The 12706-nt window shown below is 42.2% G+C and overlaps 1 long non-coding RNA gene across 1 annotated transcript in view; it reads left to right on the top strand.

Annotated features, from left to right (window-relative positions):
- Positions 1-9279: 9279 nt before the first annotated feature.
- Positions 9280-12706, top strand: part of LOC126213430 (uncharacterized) — a 363820-nt gene continuing 360393 nt past the window's right edge. Inside the window, exon 1 of the long non-coding RNA XR_007541165.1 lies at positions 9280-9445. This is a non-coding gene — a long non-coding RNA (uncharacterized LOC126213430). The remainder of the gene's footprint in view (positions 9446-12706) is intronic.

The following is a 12706-nucleotide window of genomic DNA, read 5'->3' on the forward strand; positions in this document are numbered from 1 at the left end:
GAAAAATTGGTCATGTGGTCTTACTAGCAAAGTACATTCATAACCCCTATCTTTCCCTTGAAGGTTGCTAAAAACATCACTGTATTCCCATAACAAAGACTCTAGTTCCTGTTTTTGCTCATCGTTTAGATCGCTAGCTTCTGAAATCTTAGTGTTTACCAGTGTGTTGAAATCTACTTCACTTAAATCTAGCTCTGTTATGTGTTTGTCAACATATCTTTTCTCCTTTACAAGATTTGTAGTGTTAAATTTATCATTACACAAAACTGTATTTGATCTGACAAACTTGGTGGAGATACACCCCCTATTTGGTGGTGTTATGATAAGTTTTTGTCCTCCCCAGTCAAATCTTGCATCTACACTCCGAATCCATGACATCCTGAGAATACAGTCCTCACTGAGGCCTGGTATAATTAGGCATCCATGTGTAAATGTGACTCCCTCAATTGTAAAAGACAACAAAGTTTGACTTTTCACAGTTTTACTATGTTTTCCTGTAGTCCCTCTTATTTTCACCCCAATGACTGGCATTTCAATGTAATCTTTCTTGCACTTCAGCTTTTTGCTTAGTATTTCAGATATTCCTGACACCTAACTCCCTGTGTCTATAAGGCACTTGCCTTCCCAGGTACCATCTTTTGCTCTGATGAATGGACTACCTATGTCATCACTTTTTTCAGGCTGAACATATTCATACAATAAATCATTTTTAATTTCACTAAAACAATGACTTCCTGACTTACAGGTACCTATATTACTGTCACCTTTATTATCTATGGTCGTTACATTAACACACACATCATTACCACTGTCACTTGCATTGATAATTTCATTAATCCAAATATTTTCACCCATATAACATTGTGCATCACTAAGGTATTTATCCTTCAGTTGGTCAACAATAATATGTTTAGTATTTTGCCACCAATCAGGATACAAAATTTGAGACATAGTACGAATCATTTTTCTAAAATTGCTATCATCTCTAATTGCATCACTCTTTAGCCACATATTATAAAGAAATAATTCACCTTTGTTTATTGCAAATGGTAGCCTACTTGCACAGTCAGTTCTGCTGTTCAGGGAATCTTTATCATCTGCCCAGGTTCCTTCATAAGATGTTGGATTACAGAGCCTATTGGTTGTGACACTGGCATTAACACCACTTAAACTGTTAATAACATCCTTGGGTACATCTACAACTTGCATTTCAGTTTCTCCCACAACACCTAATGCCTCCATTTCCCCTTTCAAGCAAACAAAATATTTTTCACCATCCTCATGTATAATGAAATCTTCATTTTCCCAAACACTACAATCATCAACCTCTCTCTCGCGAAAACTTAAAACGTTGCTATCACACCCAAGTGTATTTAATTCTTTGCTCGGTAAATCAGTGTCAGCAATTTGCTCACCTGGTTCCCTCATCAGTGCATCAATTCCTAAATCATTTAAATTGTTAACCTGCTGGTCCTCTGACAGACTATAAGCTTCTGCCCATTCATAAAATTCAACTAAGTCAATTATTTTCTCTGGCTCTTTATTACAACCAATGTGTTCATTCTTAATGGGTACTGTGTTTAGAGGGTAGTACACATTCATAAGGTAACTACTATTACTTGAGACGTATCTCTTGGTGCAACATAGCCACTGTTATTAGTCCATCTATTATCTATGCTTTTCGCCACTACCTTGTGGACCGACAATGGAGCACATGCTAGTTTTTCACTTCATGACTTCCCATAGCATTTGACTCCTGGTGTCACTACGTTCACACCAATTCCTGTTTTCAGACTCCCTGTTATTACTTCTGTTCCAATTATTCCCAGATTGCCCTCTTGAATGGAAATTATAGTTTTCCCTTGAATGGAAATTATTATTAATATTGTGACTATTTTGTTGCCTGTGATGGAAACTATGGTTGTTGGGCCCACTGTTTTCCCTCCTGTTAAAATTAGTGTTTCCCCAACTGTGATCCCCACCTCTGTGTGTGATTGAAATAGTTTTTTGGTTTCCCCACTTTGTCTATAATCTTGTCAAGTTTGTCCACGTAGTTTAGAAATTGTTCAATGTTGTCATCTGGTCCATACATTGCACATCTGTTGGAAACCTTCTCTTTAAAGCATCTATCTGTGTGAGCTATTCAAAGGGTTTACTCAAATGTACAAGCTTCTTCAGCTGATTTTTACAAAACTGTTTCATAGTCTCCTGTGTTTTTCTATAATTTGGTCCATTCAGGAACTCACTCTTTATCCTGGCTTGTTCAGTTTCAGACAAGAACCGTTTTAAGAACTCAATTTCAAATTCTGCATAAGACATGTCCATAGAAAAATTTTGATTGGCCCATGACAAAGATTCCCCCTCCAAAAATTTTTTAACAAACTTAATTTTGAAACTTTCACTCATATTGGGCAAAAAATTGTCTCTACAACTCTGCAGAAAGTCAACAGGATGCAAACTACACTAATTAGAAAAGTTTTTAACTGGAATATTGGATAATAAGGTACATGTGTTCATAGAAAAATTTTTGTTAGCTACATCATTGCTAAATATTTCAAACTTCTGGTTTAACTCTGATACTGTACTTTTTACTTCACAAACGTCTGTCTTAGTATCAATCTCGTGGAGTTTTACTGTGGTACTGACTGATTTCACATTATCATTCACAACATTTAGTTTCGAATCTACTCTACTTTCAAGATCTACTGCCATAGCTTTTACATTTACACAAACTGTATCTACACTCCTGGAAATGGAAAAAAGAACACATTGACACCGGTGTGTCAGACCCACCATACTTGCTCCGGACACTGCGAGAGGGCTGTACAAGCAATGATCACACGCACGGCACAGCGGACACACCAGGAACCGCGGTGTTGGCCGTCGAATGGCGCTAGCTGCGCAGCATTTGTGCACCACCGCCGTCAGTGTCAGCCAGTTTGCCGTGGCATACGGAGCTCCATCGCAGTCTTTAACACTGGTAGCATGCCGCGACAGCGTGGACGCGAACCATATGTGCAGTTGACGGACTTTGAGCGAGGGCGTATAGTGGGCATGCGGGAGGCCGGGTGGACGTACCGCCGAATTGCTCAACACGTGGGGCGTGAGGTCTCCACAGTACATCGATGTTGTCGCCAGTGGTCGGCGGAAGGTGCACGTGCCCGTCGACCTGGGACCGGACCGCAGCGACGCACGGATGCACGCCAAGACCGTAGGATCCTACGCAGTGCCGTAGGGGACCGCACCGCCACTTCCCAGCAAATTAGGGACACTGTTGCTCCTGGGGTATCGGCGAGGACCATTCGCAATCGTCTCCATGAAGCTGGGCTACGGTCCCACACACTGTTAGGCCGTCTTCTGCTCACGCCCCAACATCGTGCAGCCCGCCTCCAGTGGTGTCGCGACAGGTGTAAATGGAGGGACGAATGGAGACGTGTCGTCTTCAGCGATGAGAGTCGCTTCTGCCTTGGTGCCAATGATGGTCGTATGCGTGTTTGGCGCCGTGCAGGTGAGCGCCACAATCAGGACTGCATACGACTGAGGCACACAGGGCCAACACCCGGCATCATGGTGTGGGGAGCGATCTCCTACACTGGCCGTACACCACTGGTGATCGTCGAGGGGACACTGAATAGTGCACGGTACATCCAAACCGTCATCGAACCCATAGTTCTGCCATTCCTAGACCGGCAAGGGAACTTGCTGTTCCAACAGGACAATGCACGTCCGCATGTATCCCGTGCCACCCAACGTGCTCTAGAAGGTGTAAGTCAACTACCCTGGCCAGCAAGATCTCCGGATCTGTCCCCCATTGAGCATGTTTGGGACTGGATGAAGCGTCGTCTCACGCGGTCTGCACGTCCAGCACGAACGCTGGTCCAACTGAGGCGCCAGGTGGAAATGGCATGGCAAGCCGTTCCACAGGACTACATCCAGCATCTCTACGATCGTCTCCATGGGAGAATAGCAGCCTGCATTGCTGCAAAAGGTGGATATACACTGTACTAGTGCCGACATTGTGCATGCTCTGTTGCCTGTGTCTATGTGCCTGTGGTTCTGTCAGTGTGATCATGTGATGTATCTGACCCCAGGAATGTGTCAATAAAGTTTCCCCTTCCTGGGACAATGAATTCACGGTGTTCTTATTTCAATTTCCAGGAGTGTATTTGACTATTAATATAAACAAAACACTTTGCATTTTTCTCTCTGTCTGTGACCAGCTCATTTTATACAGACTGAATTTTGTTACTCAGACTAGATTTTACTTCTCCCACTTTAGATTCCACTGCCAAAATCTTTCTTTCTGCCCTGCTAAGTTTCTTGTCTGTCTTTGATATATCGTTGCGAAGTTTATTGCCCCAAAGTAAGACATTATCAATTTTTTTGTTCATAGCTCCCTCTAGACTCGACACTTTCTGATTTATAATCCGAAAACTGTCTGCGACCGTCTGATTCATGTTTTGCAATTGTTCTTCATTAGCTTGTAAGCGGGCTGCAACTGTTTGATTTAAAGCTAACGATTGTTCCATCATTTGTAACAGTAATTTAATGTCCAATGTCTCACGTTCTGATGAATTAAGGCTTTGATCCGCTTCTTTGACTGACTGATCTTCCGTTTTCATCAGCATGTCTACATCCCCAAAGACTAACAAATTTTCACAATCCTGCTCGGATTCAGCACCACTTTCCTCTTTCACAATAGTCATTTTCGTGAAATTTCACACACAAAATAATAAAAGGAATAAACAGCACTACAAAAATGTACTTATCTTTTCAGTCTGGGTCCTCACTCGTGTGGTCAGTCCACTTTACTGTTTCGTTTCGTCCTCCTTGACTTCCATGTATAGCACTTCTTCGTACCACGTGGTCATTAGACTTCTGCAAAACAGATTTCGTCAATCCAGTACATATGAATGTCTTAATCCCGGCAAAGAGCCCCCAGTTGTCATGCACCCGCTCTACTGTGCAGGAAAAGTTATCTCCATAAGGACACCGTTATGGTGTGGCTAATGGCTGTATAGTACTTTAGTAGAGCTGGCCATGATGTCTCCTTTGTTGATGCTGCCGAGTCTGCGTTGCCCATGTGGCTTCTCATTGTCTAGGCGATGATTCCTTTGCTGCTCTGTGTCCAAGAAAAGGTGCGGGTTTTTTAATTATCACTGGACTATTGAAAAATGACCCAGTATTCCATGGTTTCTTTGTATCAAAAACACACATTTATTGCCAAAACTAGATACACAACTACACTCAACCGCGGCCAACACTCAAGAGTCAAGTGGCTGAAAACCCGTTGTAGACCAAAGATCATGGTCATAAGCTACAAAGAACATACAATTCCAATATCGATTATTGATCGCAACACCTAACTTAGTATTATCTTAAACAAAGGCTTTTTTAACACGACTTTAGTGTATAATATAACAAAATGTCTATTTGTCAGTTCCATTACAGGTTCTTGTAACAGGGCCACATCCACTTCCTGCCTTCTCTGGCAGCGACTCAGGGCAGAAGAGGCCCCTTTTACTGTGCTGCAGATTAATCTGCAGCACCTCCAGTCTCCGTCATGCTTCCATCTTTGAGGTCTTTGAGAAGCCTGACAGTGTCCTGCGAGAACACTAAAAGCAATTTCAGGTCCTGCTCCCGCATCACCTTCAGGGACTTCTCTCCAACCTCCTTCACCAGGGTTCGCCCTTCCAGTGCAGCCTTCTGGTTGACCAGTCTTCTGTCGATACTTTTGAGTTTTGGGCCCCTATTTTCCCAAACTAAGTCTTAAAAGAGACTTTCTTAAGGATCTTTGGTTCCCATATTGGTATCTTTGCAGTCTTAAGAAGCTCCACTGCCATCTTAACCAACAGCTTCGCATCTTTCCATGGGGATATCATGAGCAAACTTAAGCCATTCCACCGTGTGTACCCCCTCACAGACAAAAATGAGGGCACCATGATCTAGATAGACCCTCCTGAAGTTGGGTCTTGGGCCAGCACAACCCCCCCCCCCCTGTCCCCTGCCCCCGGCCCCGTCTTTTCAAAGAGGGCCATCTGTACCAATTCCTCCTCCTGTGAAGTGATGGCCACCAGTGGATAGCCTTCCTGGATAACTGCCACTCTAAACAGCAAGAGTGCAGTACTATAGGTCTGTTTCCCTATTTCTTGCCTCGGTTTTTTCTGGACTCTCTTATCCAGGAAGGAGGGAGTCTTTGATTCCTCCTTATCCACTGGCTACCTGTCTTTGACGTAGTGGGGGTCTTCTTTTCACCTTTAACCTGAGACAGTTTTTTCCTGGGTGTCTTAGGTTCAAGTTTCTTTAATTCCCTCCACTTGTCTTTAGGAAGCCATTCTCTTCCTTCCTTTTTCGTCTGTTCCCTGAGTAGTTTCCTCCTCTGAGCCCCAGACAAGCCTTTGATCTGGTCTAGCTTCTCTGTTACAGTTCCTATTTCTCGCTCAGGTCTAGACAGTGATTCAATAATGGGAATGCCTTTCATCGGTACTGAACCCGATGTTTGGATATCTCAGGTCTCAGTTTGCTCCTCAGTTTGTTTTTCTATGTTTTCTTTAATCGCGTCCATATTGGTCCCACGAGATTTGGGGATCTACAAGGTCCACACCACACATACCCCCCACAGTGTAAGGCTACTTACTCAGGGAAGTCGCCCGGTATCCCTGAGGCTTGGTTTGCAACACATCTTCCCATGTGCCATGCACCCCTTGGCACGGATCACATCACACCTTGGGTTGGGTCAGGGAGTTGGGTAGTACTAGGTGTGGATAGGGAAGATGGGACGTATTGGGACACTCTTAGTCTGATCCATCGGCTGAGGCCTTTCCAGCAGTAGGTCCTCTACCTACAGCATAGGGCTCAGCTTCATGCAGATACTTAAGCCTCTCCATCCGCACGGACAGTGCTTCGACAAGGTGGTGTCCCCCAGAGAGGACGCTAATACATACCTCATTCGTCTTTTCAACAGTATGAGTATTAAACTGGTGCAATTCTCCTGGGTTTTCCTTTGTAAAGGAACATTTGAAAACAGAGTTAAGAATTTTAGTTTTTGCTTTGTTACCCTCAGTTTTGTTTCTGTCTCAGTTGCTAGTTTCTGTACCCTAAGTATGGTGACACTAACATTCTTTACGTATGACCAGAATTTCTTTGGGTTTTCTGAAAGAACGTTTTACAACATTCTGCTGTAGTAGTTACTTAAGGCTTCACACATTGCTCTCTTGAAGGCCAAATGTGTTTAACTTGGCACCTGTCTATCTATGATCATTTGCTTTGTTTTACACCTATTATGCAGTGATCTCTGTTTCTTTAGAAGTTTCTCTGCTGTACCTGTATACCATGGGTTCCTCTCATTAGGAATAGTTCTACTGGGTACACATTTATCCATTACTTGGTCAACTATCCTTTTATAATTGAATATCCTCATTCAGTTGAGAAGTTATTGTAATTATTATCTGTAGAAATGTGTTTCCTAATTGACCACATGGTGATCTTAGTGTTGTAATTACCTAAACATTTTCTTGGCTGAAGTTCCTACATATTTTTCTTGTGCACTCTGAATTTAGTTTTGATAGTGATACAAATAGCTTTGCATGGTCTGATACTCCTACATGTAGAACTTCTTTCCTTTCACATTGCAATTATAACTGCTTACAATATTATCAGTAAATGTTGAAGCAGTTACTCTAACACTTGCGTACTGGTGAAAATTTAGATTTAGCCCATTAGTGTCTATCTGCTTTTTAATATGTGAAATAAATTTGCCGCCAGTACTTGCATCTGTGTTGAAGTCAGCAAATATAACTAGTTTGTCACACATTTTTCCAGTTTTTAATTTATATAGCAATGTTTCAAATTTCTCTAAGAATACCAAGCTTGTGTGGTACCCAGGGATGTGATGCATACTGACTATTAATATATTATATGTTTGTAACTTCCGTGCAACTACTTTCAAACGTAATTCCTCCACTTATATGGCTAAAACTCTCTGATTTCATAGTCTACCAAGGACTGAACTAGTACGCAAGAGCTTCCATACCCATGAACTGGTAGCCAGTTCATAGCCTGTAAGTTTATTGAGGAAGTGGATATTTTTAATTTTAAGACACTGTTCATTTAGACATATTACCTTTACTGATAGTTTCATAGTTTCTAAATGATTTCCATATCATAAAGCTTGTTAGTCATTCCTTACAACCTACCTTCAATCATCAAATACATAATAAAATTACGACTCCATACACTATCAGTAAAGCATTTTTAAAACTACAGGCAGTTCCATTTATCTAATGACCGCAGACACATGGCTGACTTTGCCGGCCACTGGAGCCATGCAGGTCTGTCGAATGCGTCCTGTGTCTCCCTGTTAGTGCCACAGTAATTTGCCTTTCCAGCCAGTGCCATTTGATCGGTAAAACAAACGTCATTAGTCTAACAGTGAATCTGTAAATGCAACAATGGCTATGCCGAAACACTCCAGTGCACCATGAGTGATCATTTATAATTTGTATGTGCGTCCAGAGCCCACTCATGTTGTCCAGAATTTTTTAAATGCTTGAATTCCAAGTTATGATGCAACTCACAAGTTAGTGAAAACATTTCGGAAATGGGAAGCGCTCATGACAAGAAGTGCAGAATCTCATCTTGATGACATTGCATATCACTTGGACAATATCCTTAAAAAGTCTTTTGGACATATTTCACATTGAACACAAATTTCATTTACCTCTGTACAAAGAACTACTAAGTTATATGGGCTAAAGTCATATAAAGAAACAGTAGTGGAAGAATTTAAACATGGTGATCAGGCTGTCCATGTTAATATTTGCAAGTGGGTTTTGAAACATGTGCCTCACAGTGAAGTGGGTTGATACCTCATACTGTTTTCAGATGAGGTACGATTCAATTTATGCGAGTATGTTAATTCTCAAAACTGTCAATGTTGGAACACTGTCAGAGCTATTCTGCTTCATGAGGAACCCATTCATGGCCAGAAAATAGTGTGGTGCATAGTAAGAGGTGACAGAATAATGGGCCCAATAATTTTAATGACACAGTTAACAGTGAAAGGAATGTGCAAGACTTTTGTAACCAATTTTAATGAATAGGGTTAAAGAGAATGAAGCATTGTATTTTTTCAACAAGGTCCAGTAGAGGCTCAACTGGCAAATTTTTCTTTGCATACAATTCACAAAGTATTTAAACAACAATATCTGGCACAGTTGAAGTCCCAATTTAACCCTATGACATTTTTATTTGTAGGGAACACTAAAGGCCAAAGTAGCACAACAAATCCACACACGTTACAGGAACTCAAGGACAATATCCATGAGTCAGTTCATTCACTTTCTCAAAGAGAAGTACATTGTGTGACAAATAATTTCTTCAGTAGATGTGAGGAATGCGTGGAAAAAAATGGCAGGTAGTTCCAGCATCTCAGTGCATGACGTAGGTGAGTACAAAATTTATTTACATATACACTGGCGAGAAAAAAATCACAACACCAAAAATAATTAATGTAGAGTAATTAAAAATTGTAGGAATAGATTTGGCTAGATAATATTTTAAGTAGGCAATGTTGTAAGGTTACAGGTTACGTAAGTGTGAGATACCATTGCAAATATGAAATGCTGGTGAATTAATAAGTGGTGTAACCACCAGAACTTTGATTGCAAGCATGCAAATGTGTATGCACTTTGTTTTACTGGTGGTGGATGTCAAGTTGTGGGACGGAGTTCAATGCCTGACACACCTGGCCGATACAGGGATGGCAATACTGTTTGTGGATGAGGCTCGAGTTGTCATCCAGTGATGTCCCACTTGTGCTCAATTGGAGGCATATCTGGTTATCAGGCTGACTCAGGTAACACATTGACACTGTGTGGAGCACGTTCGGTTACAACAGCGATATGTGGGTGAGCATTATGCTGTTGGGAAAAACCCTGGAATTCTGTTCACGAATGGCAGCATAACAGGTCGAATCACAAAACTGACATACAGATTTGCAGTTAGGGTGCATGGGATAAACAGGAGAGTGCTCCTGCTATCATAGAAAATCACACCCCAGACCGTAACTCCAAGTGTAGGTCCAGTGTGTCTAATACACAGACAGGCCGGTTGCAGGCCCTCGACTGCCCTCCTCGTAACCGACACACAGCTGTCACGGCACCGAGGCAGAGTCAGCTTTCATCAGAAGACACAACATACTTCAACCCTGCCCTCTCACTTTACACCACTGCAGTCATAAATGGTGTCAGTTTGGGATCAGTGGAATCCGTGCTACAGGACGTGTGGCTCGGAGATGTCCTCAAAGTAACTGATTTGTAACAATTCACTGTGTCACTGTGGTGCCGACTGCTGCTCATATTGCTATTGCAAATGCAATACAATGCTCTAGAGCAGGGCTTAACAACTGGCCGGTTTTGAGCGCGAGTACTCGCGTCTGCTCAGGCACGTGCTCGCGAGCAGCTGCAAGGTCGCGGAGTACGGTGGGAGGGGAGGGAGGGGAAATGCGCGTGCACGTTTGAATAGGGCCACAGCGTGCCTATTGAATTCGCGCCGACTGTGTAACATTTAAAGTACTACGATCAGCTCTTAACAGTCACTTCGCTGGTTAAGAATCATGTGAAGTCGCCGTTGTGTAACCCCAACCATGCTTTCGCAGTTCAACCCCCATTGGGAGGAATTTTATCTGTTTACTGAAAAGGATGGTGTTGCAAAATGTTTAGTATGTCACAAAACGCTGAATTATTTTACGAAATTTAATTTGCAGCGACATTATATGTCGTACCACGCGAAAGACTACTGACGTGGAAAATGTGATTGACCAGATCGTGCACAGGAAGTTATTAAATGTAAAAGGAAGCTATCCGAAGAAGATCTGGACGACGAAGAAAAATCAACTAAGGCAGCTCTCAGAGTGGATTACAAAATTGCTTTGCTTTTAGCAAAATCCCTGCGCCCATTAACTGATGGCGATTTAATAAAAGAATGTTTGGTAGTTGCAGCGGAACATTTGTGTCCATCTCAAGTTGAACAGTTTCGGATTGTGCCATTATCTAACATGACCATTATGCGTCATATACAGGACATGGCAGACGACGTCCAGAGCCAGCTTGCAAATATCTGTTAAGATTTTATGGCGTATTCTCTAGCTCTGGACGAAAGTGTTGATATCACTGGAACGACACAGCTTGCCATATTTATTAGAGGTGTTAATAGAGATCTTCAGGTGAGGGAGGAGCTCCTCAATGTAGTAGCCATGAAGAACACTACAACCGGACGTGATATTTTAAGTAGTGTGAAGAAAGTGTTGAAAATATAGGATTGTCGTGGAATTCTTTAGTTTCAGTGTCTACAGATGGTAGAGGCATACACTAAGCTAATAAAATTATGTGGCATGTGTACATTCTCCTTTATTTGTTTCATTTGTTGCAGTAATAATTCGTGAGTGATATTCCTGCAGGTGGCCGCGGATTTACATCGACTGGCGGCAGCTGTTGTGAACCCCACGTGACTCTCCCCACACCCCGCTCTGGTCCGGTCGTGGGGGTAGCGTGCTCGCGCTGCTCCGTGCTCACGCCTTGCTGCTCACAGCTTGCTCCGCGAGCACATATGTTGTGAAGCCCTGCTCTAGAGCCATACGCCAAACGTGACGGTCTCCCCTCTCGGTAGTACTGTGTGTCCATCAGGAGCCCATCTTCTTGCGACTGTATGTTCTCGTGGCCACTGCTGCCAGCAACAATGTACAGTGGCTGCATTCCTGTCAAGTCTTTCTGCAACAATGTAGAATACCATCTAGCTCCCCATAACCCTATTAAATGACCTTGTTCAGACACAGTGAGGTGTCGATGGTGGCATCTTTGTCACCTTAAAGGCATTCTTGACTAACACCATTTCACCATGTTCAATCTCAAAGGTAATTAATGCTCAGGACCATTATAGCGTGTATTTAAAGCAAGCTGGTGCTACTGCCATCACTCCTATGTGACTGTCCCAAAATCTGAACAGACATCATCTTTCTGATGTAGCAACAAGCCCACCTACTTTCGTTTATGTTGCACAACTCCTCCTCGCTGTTGCTCACCGTCTACTGCACCATGTGTGCAATGATCAGATAAATGGAAGATCCTGTAGTTTGCTTGCAAGGTAAAGGTGTGTCGAATACTTGCTCTGCGTGTTAATATTGGGCCAGATAAAGTTTGGAAAATTAGCCCATTTCTCTAGTTTCTCTGCATTTGAGCAATTAAGATAATGGCTTGTTTGTTTTTGCAGCTGCTCTAGCACACTATTTCATCAACAGCTTTGTTTATATCTGATGTGATTCTGTTCTTACTAGATCCAATCAGTTATTGCCTGTGCATTGCAAAACTAGCCTTTTCATAACTGTTGTCATCAAGAAGGTTTACAACAGAATTGACACATTCTTTTCTACAGTACTTATCACATTTCTGAATTTTACCCCATGCTTAACAACACCTGATGTCTCTTTAGCAGACTTTGATACAAAGTTTGAAACATTGCATTATTGTCTCTGAATATTTTGACTTGAATATTTTGACTTGATGTATTCATTTTTGGGTGACTGCAGAATTGTTCTTTGCAGATTGTGTATTTGTTTTTGAAGGCTCACTTTTACACGAGTCTTTTAACACATTGGTGCTATCTTCTACATTCCCAAGTACAAACTTTTTATTGGATTCATTTCGGATAT

Source organism: Schistocerca nitens, chromosome 11, assembly GCF_023898315.1.
Source record: "Schistocerca nitens isolate TAMUIC-IGC-003100 chromosome 11, iqSchNite1.1, whole genome shotgun sequence".
Lineage (NCBI taxonomy): Eukaryota > Metazoa > Arthropoda > Insecta > Orthoptera > Acrididae > Schistocerca > Schistocerca nitens.